Source organism: Mesoplodon densirostris, chromosome 3 (assembly GCF_025265405.1).
Source record: "Mesoplodon densirostris isolate mMesDen1 chromosome 3, mMesDen1 primary haplotype, whole genome shotgun sequence".
Lineage (NCBI taxonomy): Eukaryota > Metazoa > Chordata > Mammalia > Artiodactyla > Ziphiidae > Mesoplodon > Mesoplodon densirostris.
Window position 1 is genome coordinate 116,621,441 of NC_082663.1, and position 24,185 is coordinate 116,645,625.

The window sequence follows — 24,185 nt, forward strand, 5'->3', positions numbered from 1 at the left end:
TATGCAGTTTCACCTGCTAGCTGAGATGGATCTGTAACCTGCAAATCAACACTCAAGGTGCTTTGGCTGATATTCACAGACTTGCACAGAGTGGTGAAAAAATCCAGGTGCCCAGCATGCATGTTCCCAGCTGAGGTGGAGCAAGGCAATTGCTGTTTTAGCTCTCAGACTATAAATGCATGTCCTTTTTGTGGTCTACTTAGTAGTGCCATGTTTTTTGCATGTCTGTGCTTTTTGTTGGTGGTTTCTGTATTTAAAATAACCCCCAAGTGTAGCAGTGAGGCGCTGTCTAGGTTCCTAAGCACAAGAAGGCTGCGATGTGCCTTAGGGAAAAAATACGTGTCAGATAAACTTCATTCAGGCAATAATGATAGTGTGGGTGGGCATGAGTTCAATGTTAAAGAATCAACCATGTCTATTAAATAAGGTGTTTTAAAACAGAAACAAGCATAAACAAGGGTATGTATTGATCAGTTGATGAGAATGTTGTGATCAGAGGCTGCTAGGAAGCTAACGCTGGATTTCCCCAGGAGCCGTGGCTCAGTGTTCACTAAATCATTGTTCCCGGTGACGTCATAGAGCACATTTATCAGGAAGAATAAGACTCAACTGTAATTAACTGTCAGGAAAAATGACTCAACTGTAATTCTTGCAGCAATGGCACCTGGAAGTGTCTGCCCTGCCCCAGTCCCTCTGTGTTTTGGTGTCAGGGCTAGGAACCTTTACAGCACTGCAGTGTGTTTGCCATGATCTGTGTGCAAGGGTTGGGAAACTGAAGCTCAGAATTGTGAAGTTGATCTGATGTCACTCAGCAAAGAAATGCCAAATGCTAGTTTGCCATAGACATTGCAGTCATAACCAACAGGGCTTTACTTACTCTTGGGGTGAGCGGGCAAGAAAGAAGGGAGAGTTGTAAAAATAATCTCAAGATGTCAAGCCCAGAAACAGGAAGGTGATGGTGCCACTAGGAAGAAGAGCAAGGTAAGATTTTAGTAGCAAAGCAAGACTTGATTTTAGCTCTAGATCTGGAAGTCACCCACAAAGATGCATTTATAGTCAGAAGAAAGAGAATTTGGGAAAAAAAAAGTTTGTATTTAAAGAAATAGAGGGAGAAAAGGGAAGCCAAGAAAGAGAAAAGAAACCTTAACCAGATGTAGGGAAAGAATAGAAGACTACAGCGTAATGGAAGCAAAAATGGATTTTCCAAAGAAGTGGAGAAGAGATGGCCTACAGTGAGAGACACTCAGAAAGGTCGAGCAGGATGAAGACTGAGAAAAGGCCACTGCATTTGCCGATGGGCTGTCACTGGTGACCTTTGGGAGAGTGGCTTCTGTGACGGTGGGGACAGAAGACAGAGAAGGAAGGAGTGAGTAGGTCTGAGCCATGGAGGCTGCAGATATGGATGGCTCTTCTCCCAGCTGCAGATCTCCAGAGGGGTGAGATGGGAGGGTGGCTTTAAGAGGAGACAGGAGCAGCCCTGGAGACAAGGAAATGGAGTCCAGGAAAAATGAAAAGCCCAGAGAAAATGTCATTTTGAAAACCCAGAAGGGGCTAAGAGGGAAGGAACACGCAGATTTGTCCTTTGGGAAGAGAAGGAGGTGTTTTTGCTCCTTGAGGCAGTGTAAGGTAAGGCTTGCATCTGCTGGGGCCTGGAGAGACAGAGGAATCTGAAGTTTTCAAGGACTATGGTCATCCTAAAAGGCAGAGATGATGAACAGCAGGAAAGATGGAGGCACCTACTAGGTTCACATTTTCAGTCTCAGAGAGATGATATTGACATCATCAACTCTGATTGCAGAATATCTAGTCATTTTGGGAAATAGCCTTGTTGGACACATAGACTATTATTTCAAAGCAGTTAGAGTTACTTGGCTACTTCTAAAAAGTCATGACCTAGAAATCTTGCTGAATCTGCATTTGCCATTAATAACAACTATTTAGGAGCTGGCATTTTCAGGCAGACACCTTGCTTAAGTTCTTCACAAATAAAAGAAGTCACTTAAATCTCTCAAGTAGGTTAAACGTTTTCCATCCTCACTTGTCTGTTTTCCTTATTCATCAAGAAATCTGGCAAGCCTTTTATCTACAGATGTTGCAGAGGCAGACTTCAGCCAGGCTTCTGTGAAATTGTCACAAAACCCCAAATTAATGAGACCTGACTGCCTAACACCGCACTCCAGCTGGACCTGAGTGCCCCTAATAGCCCTGCCCATGGGAGTAGGAAAGTGAGCTCGGTGTTGTTACTGCATCTTGGTTAAGACTCTTCAATGATTAAAATGCTTACAGGTATAGAATGTTCCCAACAGCCCGTTCCCTGGGAAATGCTGTGTAGAAGCTGATGGGTAATAGCGGCTCGCTCAGCCGAGTCCAGCCTTGAGAATTGAGATATTAAAGTTTGATATGCGAAGGAAGCAGTTTTAACCCTGAGTCCAGCTCACAGCTCTTACTATCTCTGCCCCACCACCGGGCTCAGAAGGAAACTGCTCACCATCTCAACTGATGCCCCTGTTCCGTAGCCTCCAGCTTGACCTCTTGGTACAAGGCAGCCCTCCAGCTGCATCCTTCCCCAAGGCTTCTGCAGTAGACCAGACCTGGATTCAAGTCACCTATGTCCCTTACCAGTGGTGCAATTTTAGGCAACTTACTGAGCATTTCTGAGTCTGTAAAATGGAAGCATAGGGGTTGTCATAAGATGCAAACAGGTGTTTTTGACTCACTCAGCAGTGGGCAAGATGCATAATGGGCTGCAAGGCAGTGCTTAGTGTTATCATTCAGTACTGTTTGTTATCTTAGATGCTAAGCAATTTAATATTTCTAACCTTTTTATTATTCTTTTTAATCTCAGATTCCAGTAATGTGTGCTCATCATAAGTCAAACAGTAAGAAGTGTGCAAATAAAATCTTTTTTTTCCTTCCTTCCCTTCCACCACTTCACACGCCCTTCCAGAAAGTATCCATTGCTAAGTTTTGTGGGTACCCCTCACACCCTTCTCTGTATTCATACTAACACATTCATAAATATCAGGGATTTCCCCCCGCCTAAGTATGTACGTGGGTTTCTGTGGTTTTTTGTAAAAATGGGATCATACGGTGCTCAAACTTTTTCTGATGTCACAAATGTTTCTCTAGGTCAGTATTCCAAATAAACATATTCTTTGGAAGAGCCACATGTTACCCTAAACAGCTTATTAATAATATAATCTGTGCATAATATATTGCTACTGTAATGGCCTCAACCAGCCTCCTATTGATGGAGAGTCATGCTATTTATAGTTTTGTTTCTCTAGCATAAATATTATCATTATTATTTCATCATGGGCATAAAACTGGGCCTCCTGTAATATCACAGTTTAGATGGGAAAACCAGAATCCATAATTAAGTCTCCTATTTTGCATTATTCTTTCTTCCACTCTACCCTATCTGCCTTCAATTCTCCTGTCTCCCTGCTCTCCCCCTCCATCTCTTTCCACCTCTCCTCCCTCTCTCAAACCCCACCGTCTTTCTCCTCTCCATACAATTGCTTCTCACATCCCTGATAAACCTGGGAGCAAGGGGAGACTGAAGGTTTGTTTTATTTCTACATTTTATTGGATCTGGCCTTCAGGGAGCCTGTAGTCATTTTTATGACAAAGCATTACTTGTAAGAGGACTTTGCAGTCTCTAAGCAAATGAATGTAAATGAATTCCTTATGTAAATGAATTCCTAGGCTGTGCCCTATCTGCCCAGTGGGCACCCTGTTGGGTTCATTTTGTTGCATTAGTATCCTCAGGAAAATTAGAAATATGAGATTCTTCTAAGCAGAGGAGAGCTCTTGTTTCACTCTGGAGAAGCCATGTTGGAAATTTTGGACACTTTTTGCTACAAGCTGCATTTTTAGATCTGCAGAGTTAAATGCATAAACCGCTCCTGAAAGTTTAGTTTGTTCGCTTCTCACCATATCCTCAGCCTCTGCCATGTGTAGAGACTGGGCTTATTTTGAAGCCAGAGACCCAAAGCCTTGGCCCATCTTGATACAGTGGTGGTACCCACAGGTGGCCGACACTGAACACGCAGAGGCTAGGCCAGTGCTGGCAGAGAGGGATGGGGCTGGTCCCTGGTAGGGGACAAATTCTGGCTTCTAGGGCAGGAAAAGACCAGTTCAGGCAAGCCCTCACGCTTCTGTTTGGCAAAGAGAAAATTCCATTTAGCCTAATCCACTATATTTAGTTCAACCTATAGTGTTTTAGTCACTTTTAGTTTAAAAGTCTTGCCGAGGTATTGAGTCAAATTTACATTCTGTCATTATTTAGGAACTTTTCTCAATTGAGAGCTCTCCCTCCAGGTTTTACACACACACACACACACACACAATTGATTCCAAGCTTCTTTTTTTTTTTCCTTTTGGAAGTTCTTTTATATATATATATATATATATATATATATATATATATATATATATATATATATATATATATATTTATTGGACTATAATTGCTGGTGTGGTGTGTTAGTTTCTGCTGTAGAACAAAGTGAATCAGCTATATGAATACATATATCCCCATATCCCCTCCCTCTTGAGCCTCCCTCCTACCCTCCCTATTCCCACCCCTCTAGGTGGTCACAAAGCACCAAGCTGATCTCCCTGTGCTATGTGACTGCTTCCCACTAGCTACCTATTTTACATTTGGTAGTGTATATATATCAATGTTACTCTCTCACTTTATCCCAGCTTACCCTTCCCCACCTGTGTCCTCAAGTCCGCTCTCTACATCTGCGTCTTAATTCCTGCCCTGCCACTAGGTACGTCAGTACCGTTCTTTTAGATTCCATATATGTGCATTAGCATCCGGTATTTGTTTTTCTCTTTCTGAGTTACTTCACTCTGTATGACAGACTCTAGGTCTATCCACCTCACTACACGTAACTCAATTTCATTTCTTTTTATGGCTGAGTAATATTCCATTGTATATATGTACCACATCTTTATCCATTCATCTGTCGATGGACATTTAGGTTGCTTCCATGTCCTGGCTATTATAAATAGTGCTGCAGTGAACATTGTGGTACATGACTCCTGAATTATGGTTTTCTCTGGGTATATGCCCAGTAGTGGGATTGCTGGGTTGTATGGTAGTTCTATTTTTAGTTTTTTAAGGAACCTCCCTACTGTTCTCCATAGTGGCTGTATCAATTTACATTCCCACCAGCAGTGCAAGAGGGTTTCCTTTTCTCCACATCCTCTCCAGCACTTACTGTTTGTAGATTTTTTTGATGATGGCCATTCTGACAGGTGTGAGGTGATACCTCACTGTAGTTTTGATTTGCATTTCTCTAATGATTAGTGATGTTGAGCATCTTTTCATGTGTTTGTTGGCCATCTGTATAAGACTTCACACCATTAGAAAGACCAGAAAGGAGGAGGAGGGGTCTACCTATGGGTGCCTCTCTGGGTCCTCCTTCCCCACTCTCCTGGAACTGGAGGTGTGGAAGTTTCCACCAGCCTTTGTTATGCTCTCTGGCTTGGTCTTGCCCTGCTGAGTGACCTTGGTGCTGCCTGCTACACTGGCCCATGTCCCTGTTACTTCTTGCCCACTCCAGGCCCACAGGAATCTGCTGTGCCAGATCGGGCTTGCAGGTTAGGGACCAAGCTTTGCCACCTTCTTCCCTCACTCTGCCAACCTACTATCATTGCTGTTTTGTTCATTTCCCCAGAGGGATTCTGCTCAGGAAATACCAGTTGAGAAGCAAGTACCAGACCCTATATTCATAGTCACCACTGAGGTACCAAGAACATTCTCTTGAGGTCACCCAGAGAGGAGAGGTCAGCCCAGAGATGTAGTTTGTCCTCCTAGTCAATTTTCCCCAAAGCCCCTCTCCTCTCTTTCCCAGTCTTTTTTTTTTTTGGTAATATTCATTCATTCATTCATTCATTCATTCATTCATTCTGCACCAGGTGTTAGTTGCGGCATGCAGGAGCCTTTGTTGTGGGGTGTGGGATCTTTAGTTGTGGCATGCATGCGGGATCAAGTTCCCCGACCAGGGATTGAACCCAGGCCCCCTGCATTGGTAGCACCAAGTCTTACCCATTGGACCACCAGGGAAGTCCCCCCAGTCTTTTTTTAACCTCTGTCTTGGTGGCAAAAACCTCCAAATCATTTGTGCTTTATTTTCTACCTGGCACAGATTGGGAGAATCTGGCCCTAGGAAGTATATCTCTTGTCATTTAGGAGATGAAGGATTTAAACTCTCTGGTTATCAGCTATGAGCTTGCTCTTCTATAATGGGGTATTTGGTTGGAGGAAGGGACTAGTGGATAACAGGATAGAGAAAGGAAGGCATCTTTCAGGTGACACTTTATGTCATCTTGTCCCAGCATTCCATAATCAACTATGTAACCATTTGCTTTGTGGCTGTGTTTCTGTGGTGGCAGTGATTGTACTGTTATATCTCCAACACTCTCCACTCTGTCACAGGTGCTCAGCTGACATTTGCTGAATGAATGAAGGAGCCATCACACCAGTGCCAAAGGTCACAGCCTGCCCGCCCACAAAGGTGAGTTCTGTCAACCCAGGAGGGCTGACTGGCGCTCCCTGTAGCCCTCGTCCATGCACCAGAATTGGTGAGAGAAGCTGGGGAAACCTGGATGAGCAGTTGGGAGAAGAGGGGTGAGGATGTGGGGAAGGAGGTACAACCTCACGAAAGGAGGAGATGGAATACCTACTATCTATATAGCAGTCTCTTGATCTGAGATGCCAAGGGCTTCTGTCTGAGTATTAAGGACAAGATGCTTTGTCTGCCAGTGCAAGATCCCAACTGTCATCAATGGCCATTTTCTTTTTGTCTTATCTCATTTTATTTACCTTTTAGAACTCTTCCAAATATTAGAGGAAAGAAATCAATACCAATTTTCACCTGTCACGTTCCACACTTCAATTATTAATGAATGTCAAATTTTTTTTAGCATCTTTTTTTTTAACATCTTTATTGGAGTATAATTGCTTTACAATGGTGTGTTAGTTTCTGTTTTATAACAAAGTGAATCAGTTATACATATACACGTGTTCCCATATCTCTTCCCTCCTGCGTCTCCCTCCCTCCCACCCTCCCTATCCCACCCCTCTAGGTGGTCACAAACCACCTAGCTGATCTCCCTGTGCTACGTGGCTGCTTCCCACTAGCTATCCACTTTATGCTTGGTAGTGTATATATGTCCATGCCACTCTCTCACCTCATCACAGCCTCCCCCTCCCCCTCATATCTTCAAGTCCATGCTCTAGTAGGTCTGTGTCTTTATTCCCGTCTTACCCCTAGGTTCTTCTATGCCTTAACTTGGGTTGAACTCGTAAAGGAAGGGAAGAAAGGAATCGAAATCCCATCCACTTCCCTCTTTCATTTGAAAGGGCTTTGTCTGTGTGCCTGGGTGCACGTGACTGAAATTCACAAGTGTGGTGCTCTCTCTTCATTCTTGTACCAGCATTTGTTATTCCTGATTTATGTGGGAGGCAGAAGAATACAGTGTTTCAAAGGGTTTGGAATCCAAATTGTGCTACTTGTTAGCTCTGTGACCTGTTAGTAAACTCGCTAAGCCTCAGTTTCTTTATCAGCAAAGCAAGGGAACATGCTTGCAATAAACATACAATAAATGTTAGCTTACCTATCCGGGGGAGGAAAAACGTCCCTCCCACACTTACCTCGGTTGTCCAGTTAGTCTCACAAACATTATGCAAACTTAATTTCATTCATTCTTTTATAAACTCATTCTTCTGACACATCTTTTTTTTTTTTTTTTCGGTACGCGGGCCTCTCACTGTTGTGGCCTCTCCCGTTGCGGAGCACAGGCTCCGGACGCACAGGCTCAGCAGCCATGGCTCACGGGCCCAGCCACTCCGCGGCATGTGGGATCTTCCCGGACCGGGGCACGAACCCGTGTCCCCTGCATCAGCAGGCGGACTCTCAACCACTGCGCCACCAGGGAAGCCCTGACACATCTTCTTTTGAGCCACTGCAGTGTAGTTGCTGAGACCACAGACTTTGAAGGTCAACTATCTGGGTTTAAATTCTTGTTCAGATATTTGCTTGCTGGGTCACCTTGAGCAGGTTACTTAACCTCTCTGTTCCTCAGACTCCCATCTGCAAAGAGAGTGTCCCAGTGGTATTTATCTCATAGGTGATTGTGAGGATTAAATTAATGGGTTAAAAAGGTGGAAAGTATCCAACAAATATTAGCTGTTGTTATGATTATGAGCCAGGTACTGTGCTAGGGTGTGGAATATGGTGGTGAGTAAAAATACATCCCTGACCTAACAAAGCTTACCACCCAGCAGAGAGGATGGTCTACAAATAATTATACAAATATAATTATCATTGTAGTAAGTGCTAAGAAGGCAGTGGAAAGGGAACACCAGTAGGCCAGTGGAGCAGGGACTTGAAATGGGTAGAGAAAGGCTTGAGGGAAGATCCCCCAGTGAAGTGACAGTCAAACCAGGTTGTAAGGATTAGGATGTGTTGACCAGGTCAAAGGCAGAATCTGAGCTAGAGGTACAAAGGCCCTAGTTGAGCAATGAATGGTGTTGTGGTGGGGAAGACAGAGGGTGACCAAGCAGGAGATGTATGCAGACTTTGGAGGCGAGGTAAGGGTGTTAGGCTTGATTCAGAGAGCATCGGAAGACACCAAGGGTTTTAAAACGGGGGGCGATATGGCCACTTTCTCACTGCCTTGTTCTATCTTTGGAGCTACAAGGTGAGATTAGGACACAGCCCACTGGCCACTAGGTCATCCTGATGTTTTCCTTCTGCATATCTTCATTAGCTCATCCATCTCAGCAGTCTCAAAGCCAGGAACGCATGTGAAAAAACTCTAGGGGCTGGGCCTCCCTGGTGGCGCAAGTGGTTGAGAGTCCGCCTGCCGATGCAGGGGATACGGGTTTGTGCCCCGGTCTGGGAGGATCCCATATGCCGCGGAGCGGCTGGGCCCGTGAGCCATGGCCGCTGAGCCTGCGCGTCCGGAGCCTGTGCTCCGCAACGGGAGAGGCCACAACAGTGAGAGGCCCGCATACCGCAAAAAAAAAAAAAAACAACAAACTCTAGGGGCTAGACATTCAGGGCCTCAACCATTCTGTCTGGCATTCCCCCGTACGAGGACATACTCTGGAGGAAAAGGATGACACATCCTTGTCCTTCTCGAATGTCACCCTCAGTGCCTCACACAGTGTGAGGTGTGATATGAAGTGGTCCATCCATGAAGGGTGGTGGTTCGGAACCATCACCACAGTGACGTCATCAGGAGCTCATCAGGCCATGCCCAGATCACCTTTCACTCTGGTCTTTGTGGCTCTGGCAGGTGGAACTGGGGCAGAGGGCCTGCCCATGGGGTTTCTGCCCTGAAGCCCTGGCACAGCCTGCATCAAAGTTATTTCTGATTTTAGGAAACTGTGAGGTTCACAGGGGCAAGATGCTGTGACACAGCTTTTAGTTTTATTTCTGCATGTTGCTCTCAGCAGCCATTTGTTTCCTCCTCTTTTTTTTTTTTTACATCTTTATTGGAGTATAATTGCTTTACAATGGTGTGTTAGTTTCTGCTTTATAACAAAGTGAATCAGTTATACATATACATATGTTCCCATATCTCTTCCCTCTTGCGTCTCCCTCCCTCCCACCCTCCCTATCCCACCCCTCTAGGTGGTCACAAAGCATAGAGCTGATCTCCCTGTGCTATGAAATTGAGCTATTTGTAATGAGGTGGATGGACCTAGAGTCTGTCATACAGAGTGAAGTAAGTCAGAAAGAGAAAGACAAATACCGGATGCTAACACATATTTATGGAATTTGAGAAAAAAAAATATCATGAAGAACCTAGGGGTAAGACAGGAATAAAGACACAGACCTACTAGAGAATGGACTTGAGGATATGGGGAGGGGGAAGGGTAAACTGTGACAAAGTGAGAGAGTGGCATGGACATATATACACTACCAAACATAAAATAGATAGCTAGTGTTCCCTCCTCTTATATGTCTTTGCAAAGCTCCGGATTCCCTAAGAAGGACTGAAGCCATTTGAATTACAATACATTGTGTTCCCAGCCAAGGTGTGTTGTGCTGGTGAAACCTTCCCTTGATCAAAGGCTACAACTACTGTTGAGCATTTGGAACAGCATGGCGCTTTCTTTACTATGCCTGAGGGGTGTATTTCAAGAAGAAAACATTGCATTCTCAGAGTAACAAATCATACCTGTCAGGTCGGCTGCCTGTCTCTGGGAGCATTAAGCACAAGACCAAACTCTCTGCTCTCTTCCCTGAACCGCAGCTGATTTCTCGAACAATGATTAAACGGCAAATGCAAAGTCTGTACAGACAAATATAGGTCATCTTCCCCTTTGATGGCTGAACTGCTAGCGTGCAGCTGGAGCTGCTACATGTCAGATCCCTGACAGGGTTTTGTTTTACATTCCAGACACAAGCAGACTCCTGGAATTTTCTGCCACCCACATACGCTCCGTCTCTTAAGCTCCCCCTGCACAAACACGGCTCTCTGCTCCTTCCGCAATCCGAGGACTTGAACCAAATGAATTCACAGTACAATTCAATTCAGATTCAGTTTAGGGAATATTTTGGTTTTCTGGTTGAATAACTTTAGAAAAGATACAGGTTTAGTCCTGAATCCAACTGGCTTATTGGAGGTATGCATTTAAAAACAACTTTGATTTGCTTCAGAGCTCACTTTAAAATAAGCTGGGCTTCATCTGATTCTGGAAATAAGCATGACCTCTCCTCATTTTCTGCCCAGTGTTCAGTTCGAGACCCCAATGCCCCACACATGAAGCGACGTGAAGCTCAGTTCTGAAAAATAAATCTTTCAGGGTCCTCGTCTGACTGTGCTTGGGATCCAAGGAGAGGTGAAAAGGCCCAAAAAGCCCATTTTAAGCAGAGAGTTGGCCTACAGCCAGTTTTAATAAAAACACCTTCACTTTGGGGCAGTGAATGTAAGACCAGCATCCATAGCACAAGAGAAGCTTACAGGGTAGCAATTGGACATTTCGCAGCTAATCTAAGCTCTTTCAGGAAATAGAGAATTGACTGTAGTGCAGTTCAAATCATAATGGGCTAAAGGCTTCTCTGTGATCTCTTATTGTGTGTCTCACTTTTTCTTGATCCCCTATAGTCTGTAAGTTCATTATTCCTCTTGCTGTCCCCGGAACTAAGCAGTGGGCCTGATGTCTAATAGGTGTTTGCCATGTGTGAGTTGAATTGAACCCAAATCTTATCTTGTAGAAGTTAGGATTAGGTTTGGCTGCAAGGAACAGAGATCCCCTAAATGGTGACTTAAACAAGATTGGGGTTGGTTTGTCTGTTGGGTGAAAGGAGTTCAGAGGTAGGCAGTCCAGGACTGATGTGGTATCTCCACAATGGCCAGGAGCCCTATATTCCCTCTGCTGTCTGTACTGAGTAGCCCTCCTCCTCCATCAGGGAAGGAAGGAAGAAGCCCGCCCATTCACTCTTTTCTTTTAATTTTTTACTTATTCATTATGAAATATAACACACATGTAGAAAAATGTAAAGAAAATATATACAACTCAATACATTATCATAAGACAGGCAAACATATAATCAATATCCAGGTCAAGAAATAGAACATTGCCAGCATCCCCAAAATTCTCTTTCAGGTTCCTGCCTAATCTCTCTCCTAACCACCACACACCCGCCCCCACCGCCCCAAAAGAAAACTACCATCCTGACTTTGATAGTTGTCAGTTCATTACTTTTCTTTATAGTTTTATCAATTCAGTTTATCCCAGTTCACTATAGTTCAGTATTGTCTATTTTAAAGGTTTTTTTAATAAATGGAATCATCTAGCATGTGCTATTGTACAGCTGATTCCTTTTGCTCAACAGTATGTTTGTGAGATTCAGCCATATTGTTGTGTGGAGAATGTGTTTGTTTTCATTGTTGTGTAACATTCTGGTGAGTAAACAGTGGTATCTCCTTGTGCTGCTAATTAGCATTTTCCTGATTATTAATGTTGTTAAGCGCTTTTTCATGTGGATTTTAGCTATTGGAATAACTTCTTTTGTGAATCACCTGCTCAAATCTTTCTTTTTTTTTAAATTTGCATTATCTATTTTATTTATTTGTAAGAACTCCTTGTATATTCTGGATATAGTTTGTTATTTACTGTATTCCAAATACTTTCTCTTACTCCATAGCTTGCCATTGCACCCCCATAGGAGTGTCTCTTGATGGTAGAAGTCCTTACTTTTAAGGCAGTCAGAATTATCATTCTTTTTTTACAATGGTGAGTGTTTTGGGTGTCTGGCTAAGAAATCTTTCTGTACCTTGAGGTCACAAAGAAATTCTCCTGTTATTTTCTAGAAGCTTTATTATTTTGCCTTTCATATTTAGATCTACAGTCTAAATAGGGATTGCTTTTTATGTATGTGTGAGGTAAGGTCTAGGGTCCCCCACTGGATATCCAGTGATTCCAGTATTAAAAAGCCCATCATTTCCCCTGCTGCTCTGCAATGTTACCCTTTACCTTAATCAAGTGTCTATATATACATGGATCGCTAGTTGAGCTCTCTATTCTATTCCATCAAGTTATTTGTCTCTCCTAGATTCAGTACCACATTGTAAAAATTACTGTAGTAATTTTATAATTGTAACTTTATAGCAGATCTTGATATCAAGTAGACCCTGTCTTTTCATTTTTTTCTTCAAGTTTCTTGGCTTTTCTTTTTTAAAATTTCTGTATGCATTTCAGAATAAGTTTGTCAGGTTATACACACACACACACACACACACACACACACACATATACACATATACCTGTTGGGGTCTTGGTTGGAATTTCATTAAATCTATAGATGAAGTTGGGAGAGAACTGATTTCTGTACAATACTGAGTTTTCAAATCCAGGAACATAGCACATCTATTTTTCTAGTTAGGTCTTCTTTAATTTCTCTCAGTAATGTTTACAGTTTTTTATGTAAAGCTTTTATGCATAAGTTATTCATAAATATTTGATACTTTTAACATTACTGTAAATTGTTTCTTTTAAAATTTCACTTTTTTTTTTAAATTTATTTCTTTATTTCTTTATTTTTAAATTTTATTTTACAGATTTAATCAGTTATACATATACATATGTTCCCATATCCCCTCCCTTTTGCGTCTCCCTCCCACCCTCCCTATCCCACCCCTCCAGGCGGTCACAAAGAACCGAGCTGATCTCCCTGTGCTATGCGGCTGCTTCCCACTAGCTATCTACCTTACGTTTGGTAGTGTATATATGTCCATGCTGCTCTTTCACTTTGTCACAGCTTACCCTTCCCCTTCCCCATATCCTCAAGTCCATTCTCTAGTAGGTCTGTGTCTTTATTCCTGTCTTACCCCTATGTTCTTCATGACATTTTTTTTCTTAAATTCCATATATATGTGTCAGCATACAGTATTTGTCTTTCTCTTTCTGACTTACTTCACTCTGTATGACAGACTCAAGGTCCATCCACCTCATTAGAAACAGCTCAATTTCATTTCCTTTTATGGCTGAGTAATATTCCATTGTATATATGTGCCACATCTTCCTTATCCATTCATCCGATGATGGACACTTAGGTTGTTTCCATCTCCGGGCTATTGTAAATAGGGCTGCTATGAACATTTTGGTACATGTCTCTCTCTGAATTATGGTTTTCTCAGGGTATATGCCCAGCAGTGGGATTGCTGGGTCATATGGTAGTTCTATTTGTAGTTTTTTAAGGAACCTCCATACCGTTCTCCATAGTGGCTGTACCAATTCACATTCCCACCAGCAGTGCAAGAGTGTTCCCTTTTTTCCACACCCTCTCCAGCATTTATTGTTTCTAGATTTTTTGATGATGGCCATTCTGACTGGTGTGAGATGATATCTCATTGTAGTTTTGATTTGCATTTCTCTAATGAGTAAAGATGTTGAGCATCCTTTCATGTGTTTGTTGGCAGTCTGTATATCTTCTGTGGAGAAATGTCTATTTAGGTCTTCTGCCCATTTTTGGATTGGGTTGTTTGTTTTTTTGCTATTGAGCTGCATGAGCTGCTTATAAATTTTGGAGATTAATCCTTTGTCAGTTGCTTCATTTGCAAATATTTTCTCCCATTCTGAGGGTTGTCTTTTCGTCTTGTTTATGGTTTCCTTTGCTGTGCAAAAGCTTTGAAGTTTCATTAGGTCCCATGTGTTTATTTTTGTCTTTATTTCCATTTCTCTAGGAGGTGGTTCAAAAAAGATCTTGCTGTGATTTATGTCATAGAGTGTTCTGCCTATGTTTTCCTCTAGGAGTTTGATAGTGTCTGGCCTTACATTTAGGTCTTTAATCCATTTTGAGCTTATTTTTGTGTATGGTGTTAGGGAGTGATCTAATCTCATACTTTTACATGTCCCTGTCCAGTTTTCCCAGCACCACTTATTGAAGAGACTGTCCTTTCTCCACTGTACATTCCTGCCTCCTTTATCAAAGATAAGGTGACCATATGTCCGTGGGTTTATCTCTGGGCTTTCTATCCTGTTCCATTGATCTATCTTTCTGTTTTTGTGCCAGTACCATACTGTCTTGATTACTGTAGCCTTGTAGTATAGTCTGAAGTTCGGGAGCCTGATTCCTCCAGCTCCATTTTTCGTTCTCAAGATTGCTTTGGCTATTCGGGGTCTTTTGTGTTTCCATACAAATTGTGAAATTTTTTGTTCTAGTTCTGTGAAAAATGCCATTGGTAGTTTGATAGGGATTGCATTGAATCTGTAGATTGCTTTGGGTAGTAGAGTCATTTTCACAATGTTGATTCTTCCAATCCAAGAACATGGTACATCTCTCCATCTATTTGTATCATCTTTAATTTCTTTCATCAGTGTCTTATAATTTTCTGCATACAGGTCTTTTGTCTCCTTAGGTAGGTTTATTCCTAGATATTTTATTCTTTTTGTTGCAATGGTAAATGGGAGTGTTTCCTTGATTTCACTTTCAGATTTTTCATCATTAGTATATAGGAATGCCAGAGATTTCTGTGCATTAATTTTGTATCCTGCAACTTTACCAAATTCATTGATTAACTCTAGTAGTTTTCTGGTAGCATCTTTAGGATTCTCTATGTATAGTATCATGTCATCTGCAAACAGTGACAGCTTTACTTCTTCTTTTCCCATTTGGATTCCTTTTATTTCCTTTTCTTCTCTGATTGCTGTGGCTAAAACTTCCAAAACTATGTTGAATAAGAGTGGTGAGAGTGGGCAACCTTGTCTTGTTCCTGATCTTAGTGGAAATGGTTTCAATTTTTCACCATTGAGGACGATGTTGGCTGTGGGTTTGTCATATATGGCCTTTATTATGTTGAGGAAAGTTCCCTCTATGCCTACTTTCTGCAGGGTTTTTATCATAAATGGGTGTTGAATTTTGTCAAAAGCTTTCTCTGCATCTATTGAGATGATCATATGGTTTTTCTCCTTCAGTTTGTTAATATGGTGTATCACATTGATTGATTTGCGTATATTGAAGAATCCTTGCATTCCTGGAATAAACCCCACTTGATCATGGTGTATGATCCTTTTAATGTGCTGTTGGATTCTGTTTGCTAGTATTTTGTTGAGGATTTTTGCATCTATGTTCATCAGTGATATTGGCCTGTAGTTTTCTTTCTTTGTGACATCCTTGTCTGGTTTTGGTATCAAGGTGATGGTGGCCTCGTAGAATGAGTTTGGGAGTGTTCCTCCCTCTGCTATATTTTGGAAGAGTCTGAGAAGGATAGGTGTTAGCTCTTCTCTAAATGCTTGATAGAATTCGCCTGTGAAGCCATCTGGTCCTTGGCTTTTGTTTGTTGCAAGATTTTTAATCACAGTTTCAATTTCAGTGCTTGTGATTGGTCTGTTCATATTTTCTATTTCTTCCTGATTCAGTCTTGGCAGGTTGTGCATTTCTAAGAATTTGTCCATTTCTTCCAGATTGTCCATTTTATTGGCATAGAGTTGCTTATAGTAATCTCTCATGATCTTTTGTATTTCTGCAGTGTCAGTTGTTACTTCTCCTTTTTCATTTCTAATTCTATTGATTTGAGTCTTCTCCCTTTTTTTCTTGATGAGTCTGGCTAATGGTTTATAAATTTTGTTTATCTTCTCAAAGAACCAGCTTTTAGTTTTATTGATCTTTGCTATCGTTTCCTTCATTTCTTTTTCATTTATTTCTGATCTGATTTTTATGATTTCTTTCCTTCTGCTAACTTTGGGATGTTTTTGTTCTTCTTTCTCTAATTGCTTTAGGTGCAAGGTTAGGTTGTTTATTCGAGATGTTTCCTGTTTCTTAAGGTGGGATTGTATTGCCATAAACTTCCCTCTTAGAACTGCTTTTGCTGCATCCCATAGGTTTTGGGTCGTCGTGTCTCCATTGTCATTTGTTTCTAGGTATTTTTTAATTTCCTCTTTGATTTCTTCAGTGATCACTTCGTTATTAAGTAGTGTATTGTTTAGCCTCCATGTGTTTGTATGTTTTACAGCTCTTTTCCTGTAATTGATATCTAGTCTCATAGCATTGTGGTCAGAAAAGATACTTGATACAATTTCAATTTTCTTAAATTTACCAAGGCTTGATTTGTGACCCAAGATATGATCTATCCTGGAGAATGTTCCATGAGCACTTGAGAAAAATGTGTATTCTGTTGTTTTTGGATGAAATGTCCTATAAATATCAATTAAGTCCATCTTGTTTAATGTTTCATTTAAAGCTTGTGTTTCCTTATTTATTTTCATTTTGGATGACCTGTCCATTGGTGAAAGTGGGGTGTTAAAGTCCCCTACTATGATTGTGTTACTGTCGATTTCTCCTTTTATGGCTGTTAGTATTTGCCTTATGTATTGAGGTGCTCCTATGTTGGGTGCATAAATATTTACAATTGTTATATCTTCTTCTTCGATCGATCCCTTGATCATTATGTAGTGTCCTTCTTTGTCTCTTCTAGTAGTCTTTATTTTAAAGTCTATTTTGTCTGATATGAGAATTGCTACTCCAGCTTTCTTTTGGTTTCCATTTGCATGGAATATCTTTTTCCATCCCCTTACTTTCAGTCTGTATGTGTCTCTAGGTCTGAAGTGGGTCTCTTGTAGACAGCATATATATGGGTCTTGTTTTTGTATCCATTCAGCCAGTCTGTGTCTTTTGGTGGGAGCATTTAGTCCATTTACATTTAAGGTAATTATTGATATGTATGTTCCTATTCCCATTTTCTTAATTGTTTTGGGTTCGTTATTGTAGGTCTTTTCCTTCTGTTGTGTTTCTTGCCTAGAGAAGTTCCTTTAGCATTTGTTGTAAAGCTGGTTTGGTGGTGCTGAACTCTCTCAGCTTTTGCTTGTCTGTAAACGTTTTAATTTCTCCATCAAATCTGAATGAGATCCTTGCTGGGTAGAGTAATCTTGGTTGCAGGTTTTTCTCCTTCATCACTTTAAGTATGTCCTGCCACTCCCTTCTGGCTTGTAGAGTTTCTGCTGAGAGATCAGCTGTTATCCTGATGGGGATTCCCTTGTGTGTTATTTGTTGTTTTTGCCTTGCTGCTTTTAATATGATTTCTTTGTGTTTAATTTTTGACAGTTTGATTAATATGTGTCTTGGCGTATTTCTCCTTGGATTTATTCTGTATGGGACTCTCTGTGCCTCCTGGACTTGATTAACTATTTCCTTTCCCATATTAGGGAAGTTTTCAACTATAATCTCTTCAAATATTTTCTCAGTCCCTTTCTTTTTCTCTTCTTCTTCTGGAACCCCTATAATTCGAATGTTGGTGCGTTTAATGTTGTCCCAGAGGTCTCTGAGACTGTCCTCTGTTCTTTTCATTCTTTTTTCTTTATTTTGCTGTGCAGCAGTTATTTCCACTATTTTATCTTCCACCTCACTTATCCGTTCTTCTGCCTCAGTTATTCTGCTATTGATCCCATCTAGAGTATTTTTTATTTCATGTATTGTGTTTTTAATCGATGCTTGATTCATCTTTAGTTCTTCTAGGTCCTTGTTAACTGTTTCTTGCATTTTGTCTATTCTATTTCCAAGATTTTGGATCATCTTTACCATCATTATTCTGAATTCTTTTTCAGGTAGACTGCCTATTACCTCTTCATTTGTTAGGTCTTGTGGGTTTTTATCTTGCTCCTTCTCCTGCTGTGTGTTTTTCTGTCTTCTCATTTTGCTTATGTTACTGTGTTTGGGGTCTCCTTTTTGCAGGCTGCAGGTTCGTAGTTCCTGTTGTTTTTGGTGTCTGTCCCCAGTGGCTAAGGTTGGTTTAGTGGGTTGTGTAGGCTTCTTGGTGGAGGGGACTACTGCCTGTGTTCTGGTGGATGAGGCTGGATCTTGTCTTTCTGGTGGGCAGGTCCACGTCTGGTGGTGTGTTTTGGGGTGTCTGCGGACTTTTTATGATTTTAGGCCACCTCTCTGCTAATGGGTGGCGTTGTGTTCCTGTCTTGCTAGTTGTTTGGCATAGGGTGTCCAGCACTATAGCTTGCTGGTCGTTGAGTGAAGCTGGGTGCTGCTGTTGAGATGGAGATCTCTGGAAGATTTTCGCCGTTTGATATTGTGTGGAGCTGGGAGGTCTCTTGTGGACCAGTGTCCTGAAGTTGGCTCTCCCACCTCAGAGGCACAGCACTGACTCCTGGCTCCTCAATTTGGGATGATGTGTTGTCTATTCCTGTATTCCACAGATGCAGGGTACATCAAGTTGATTGTGGAGCTTTAATCCGCTGCTTCTGAGGCTGCTGGGAGAGGTTTCCCTTTCTCTTCTTTGTTCTCACAGCTCCTCGGTCTCAGCTTTGGATTTGGCCCCGCCTCTGCGTGTAGGTCGCCGGAGGGCGTCTGTTCTTCGCTCAGACAGGACAGGGTTAAAGGAGCAGCCTCTTCGGGGGCTCTGGCTCACTCAGGCCGGGCGGGAGGGAGGGGCACGGAGTGCGGGGCGAGCCTGCAGCGGCAGAGGTCGGCGTGACGTTGCAGCAGCCCGAGGCGCGTTGTGCGTTCTCCCAGGGAAGCCGCCCCTGGATCCCGGGACCCCGGCAGTGGCGGGCTGCACAGGCTCCCGGAAGGGCAGTGTGGACAGTGACCTGCGCTCGCACACAGGCTTCTTGGCGGCGGCAGCAGCAGCCCCAGCGTCCCACGCCCGTCTCTGGGCTCCGCGCTTTCAGCTGCGACTCGCGCCCGTCTCTGGAGCTCCTTTACGTGGCGCTCTTAATCCCCTCTCCTCGCGCACCAGGAAACCAAGAGGGAAGAAAAAGTCTCCTGCCTCTTCGGCAGCTCCAGAGTTTTCCCGGATTCCCTCCCGGCTAGCTGTGGCGCATTAGCCCCCTTCAGGCTGAGTTCTCGCCGCCAGCCCCAGTCCTCTCCCTGCGCTCTGACCGAAGCCCGAGCCTCAGCTCCAGCGCCGCCCGCCCCGGCGGGGGAGCAGACAAGCCTCTCGGGCTGGTGAGTGCCGCTTGGCACCGCTCCTCTGTGCGGGAATCTCTCCGCTTTGCCCTACCCAGGTATGTGGGGAGTTTCTTGCCTTTTGGGAGGTCTGGGGTCTTCTGCTAGGGTTCAGTAGGTGTTCTGTAGGAGTTGTTCCACGTGTAGCTGTATTTCTGGTGTATCCGTGGGGAGGAAGGTGATCTCCGCGTCTTACTCTTCCGCCATCTTACCCGGAAGTCTATGATTCTAAAATTTCACTTTTTAACTAATACATAGAAATGCAATTAATGTTTATGTTCTGATCTTATAACCAACAGTTTTTCTAAACTCAGTTATTATTCTGATTATTTCTCTGTGGATTATTTTGGGTCTTTTATATATATAATTATGTCTATAAGTTATCTTATGTAGTTTAGGTCTGTTCAAGTTTTCTGTTTTTTCTTGGGTCTGTTATTATTAACTTCTGTTTTTATTTCATTCTGTCTGCTTGCTTTGTGTTTTATTTGCTCTTCTTTTTCTAGTTTTTTAACATGGAAGTTTAGATCATCAATTTGAATCCTTTCTTTACTAATATAGCCTTTTAAACTAATAACGTTCCTCTGAGCATTGCTTTAGCTGCATCCCAAGATTTTTGATGTTTGTATTTTTATTATCATTCAGTTCAATATTATCTAATTTGTCATGTGATTTCTTTTTTGAACCAAAGGTTTTTTATACCCATGTTGTTTAGCTTCTAAATACTAGGGATTTTCTTGGTTACTTTATTGTTATTGTTTACTTCAAATATATTTTTTTGCACCTTGACACTCTCTTCTCCTGTTGCATTTCAAATATATGTATGTTTCCACCTTGATATCATCTAATAGGTCTGTAGGGTTCTGTTAATTTCTTTTTCAATCTTTCTTCTTCATCTTGTATAATTTCAATTAATCTATCTTCAAGTTCACTTACTCTTTGCTCTGTCACATCCATTTGGCTATTAAGTCCATCCCATGAATTTTTTTTAGTTTTGGAAATTGCATATTTCAGTTCTAGAATTTCCATTTCTTTCTTTTTTATTATTTTTATTCTCTGCTGTGGTGTTCCTTTATTGAAACATGTTTTGTTTTGCTTCATCGAGAATAGTTATTTAGTGCTTTAAAATCCTTTTATATTGGTTTCAACATTTAGCTCATCTTAGATTTGGACTCAATTGACTTTTTCCTTGAGAATATGCTCCATTTTCTTGGTTCTTTGAAAGTCATGTAATTTCAGGTTTTATCCTGAACATTATGAATGTTAAGTTATGAGAATTTTGGAATCTATTATTTTTACCCAATTTTTGTTTCTTCTTTTGTTTTAGTGAGTAATTTTCTTGGCTGTGTTTGAATTGCAAATTCTGTTTTTGGAGGCACCAGTTTTGATCTTAATGCAGATTTGTTGTTTTTAGCTTAGGTGCTCTGAATCTGTTCTGTGCCTGAGTCATTCAGGGGTTATACAGAGATAAGGGTAAACAGAGCTTAGAGATCCCCCATCTGGCTCTTTCCCTTTTGAGGGTCCTTCACTCTCTTTAGCACCTATGAGTGCCAAGGCTCACTTTTCTGATTCCCCAGGCCAGAAAAACTATAGGGTTTTTTGTTTGTTTGTTTGTTTCATGCAACCCTACCTGCTCTGTGTATGCAGCTTAACCCCACGCTAAAAGCCTTGGAGGTGGGAGTTTATTTGTATAGCTCTCTGGCTCCCTCCTCCAAGCTAGCATGCACTCCTCACCAGTCAGTCTGCTTCTGTTCTTCCAGCACCTTCAGGCAGTTGACTTTTCAGTTACATCCAGAATTAGTAGTTGTTTTCTGCAGGAGAAGGGGAATGTCTTAGTCAGTCATACCCAGAAGTGGAAGTCCTCTTTCAGAATTCCATCAGGACAGTGAGGAGAAGAGGAATCCAATGGCAGTGAGTCAGGCTCCAGACTGGCCTATTGCTCCATTTGATATAAATTCACCAGTAAATTTCCTTGTTTCTAACACTAGGATAAGGGCAGTAGGGTCAGATCACTTCTCTTTCTATCCAAAATGCCCAGACACACTGCAGTCAGTCTGGCCTCTTAGAGCTATTGACCATCTGCCTCACAATCATTGCCCAAATTCCATCTCCTCTAAAATCCATTTTCCCTGCCTCAGAGAGAGCCATTGGATTTCTCAATTATTAAATTGTACAGTCATGAGCTTACATACTTCTAAGAGGTAATACGGTGTAAAGTTTCTTTTCCGTGGAAATGTCATATTGGTTCCTCTGGGGAGTGAATGGAATACTTAAAATATTCTTTCAGTCTCAATAGCCCATTAAGAGGGATGCAAAGGTGAAATGTGACTTTGCTTAGGCTGGAATAGAAATGTGTGTTCTTTGAGAAGCTCTGAGGCAGTTTGCTCACTGATAGCATCACTGCCTAATCTTTTATTATCTGTCTCGCTTTCTACTTTTTGGATTAAAAAGTACATAAGTGGGCAAATGAAATTTCTCTGCTAACACACACCTTTGATAAACATAATTTTTGGCATGTAGTTATATGCACATTTACAGTTAATTCAATCAGTGTTGCTTGTTTATTTTTAAAAATAATAAATACAGCTACCATTTGTTGGATATGTACTTTGTGCCAGGCAATACTTAGGCACTGTTCAAGTGCTATATAATTTTATAAACTAATTTTTTGGCTATAAAAATAATATATAATTACATTCTCTTTATAAAAATTCAAATAATTTAAATAACACTGAAGTCCAGTTTGGTCTTAATCCCTATCCTCACCCAAGATTCTGCTGTCCTACCAAAAGGCAACAGCTTTTTCACCTTTTTGTGTCCTTCCAGAATTTTCTATGTACTTACATATATATGTTCCTGTAAAATAGATATAGGAGTGTGGTTTTGTGTGTATGTTTGTTTTGTAAATAGAATCATCACTGTGTTTCATGCTGCAGTTTGCTTTTCACACTCAACAATATGTCTTGGATATTTCCCTGTGTTGCTAAGACAGTTGTGGCTCCCTTCTTTTAAACTCCTATTTCATTGTCCATAACAGCATAGCACCAAATTTTACTTAGTTATTCCCTACTAGAGCAGAATTAGGTTGTTTTCTCTTTTCCTCTTGCTATTACACACAAGGGTAAATTTCTATAATTGGGGTATTTAGCATTTATTAGCTTCCTTGTTAGCAATAAGAGGGTGCCAATAGTCAGCCAAGTGTAGTGTGTAGCTCACACAGACAGATTTCAAAACCTCAGTTCCAGTACTAGAGTACAGACAGGATTATCTGCATTTTATTTTGAGAGTGGTAGGGGAAGGGAGGAAAAAAAGAAGCTAAAAATACAAATGATAACTATTGAGATATCACATCTGGGATCAGTTACATATTTTTCAGACAATAAAAAAGGACATCCAAACCATAGGAAACACATAGTTATTTTCATTTTGGCTTTTTTTGTGTTTTTAATTGGAAACCAGCAGAAATCTCCTAGACAGATGAGGTAAACAAACTCTTAATTAGGAAGCGTGTATTAGGTATGTGGAGAGCCTGTTTCTTTCCAGACACTCCATGTAAATGCTACTTCCTGTACTCCCCACAAGCTCTTGAAGGGAAGCAGAGTATGCCACCCCAAAATATGCCACTTTGATATGTGGGTTGTTTTGAGCTGAAGGCAATCAAGACCCCAAAGACTCAGGAAAAACTTTTACCTCTCCCTTAACTACCTAAAAGAATTTAGACAGGGGTCCTATACCAGAAAGAGAGCTATTGGCAGAGAGAACTTTTCTAATCTGAAAGACCTCTCTATGTGGAAGAGCAAACTTCTAATTACCAATCATCTACTCTTAACATCCTGTGAGTTACACTCCTCCCCTTTGAAGCCCCAGGCCCCTTTCACATTCCTTGGTTCAGGATGGCATATAAATCTCAATTGCCTGACTTGCTCTTGGGGCTCATCATATCTTTGGAGAGCCCATACATATAAAATTAAATTTATTTTTCTCCTTTTAATCTGTCTTGTATCAATTTAATTATTAGACCAGTGAAAGAGCCTAGAAGGGAAGAAGGGAAAATTTTTCCTCCCCTGCATTCTAATTACACTGCTGTGCTCATGGCTCCTGATGTCAAGTAGCTACACTTCAATCCTGCAACCTTCAGAAGAACAAAACACAAACGTTTGCATTTGTTTATCTTTCCAAAATTAGTAGTGTTGTTTAGGAGGTTTTATTATAAATCTGACTTATTCTTATATGAGATAGTCAAGCATATGGAGATGTTTGAAGAAGAAATTTTAAAAAATCTCCCCCAATGTCTTGATCCCAATATTAATTAACATTTTGGTAAACATCTTCCAGATAGTGCATTTTCTGTCTTTTCTGAGAAATATAATTTTCTATAAATGTGATTCTAACACTCATGCATTTTTATAGCTAACTTTTTTTTCTGTCAGCAGCATATTCTATAAATCTTTCTTTAACAATGCTAATAGATGTGATCACTCCTTGATATTGACTAAATCATAGTCAATCACATGGTGGTGCGGTACATTTGACCCTTCGTTCATTCTCTTGGTCCCTCATCCATTTATCACCCAAATCTTTGTTTTGTGGCTTGTTGTAAGTCAGGCATCATGCTAAGCACTGAGCATACAATGGTGGACAATACAGGTACAGTCTGAGGGCCTTAGGAGTTTAGGTCTAGTAGGGAAAACAAACAAACAATTGTTTATCATGTGATAAACCCTATGGGACTTGGTTTAGAAGGTGTGATTAAGAGAGGCT

At 41.3% G+C, this 24,185-nt stretch overlaps 1 long non-coding RNA gene across 1 annotated transcript in view; it reads left to right on the top strand.

Annotated features, from left to right (window-relative positions):
* LOC132485439 (uncharacterized) overlaps window positions 1–24,185 on the top strand; it is a 204,595-nt gene that overhangs the window by 78,724 nt on the left and 101,686 nt on the right. The window contains exon 2 of the long non-coding RNA XR_009531411.1: window positions 6,455–6,533. This is a non-coding gene — a long non-coding RNA (uncharacterized LOC132485439). The remainder of the gene's footprint in view (window positions 1–6,454; window positions 6,534–24,185) is intronic.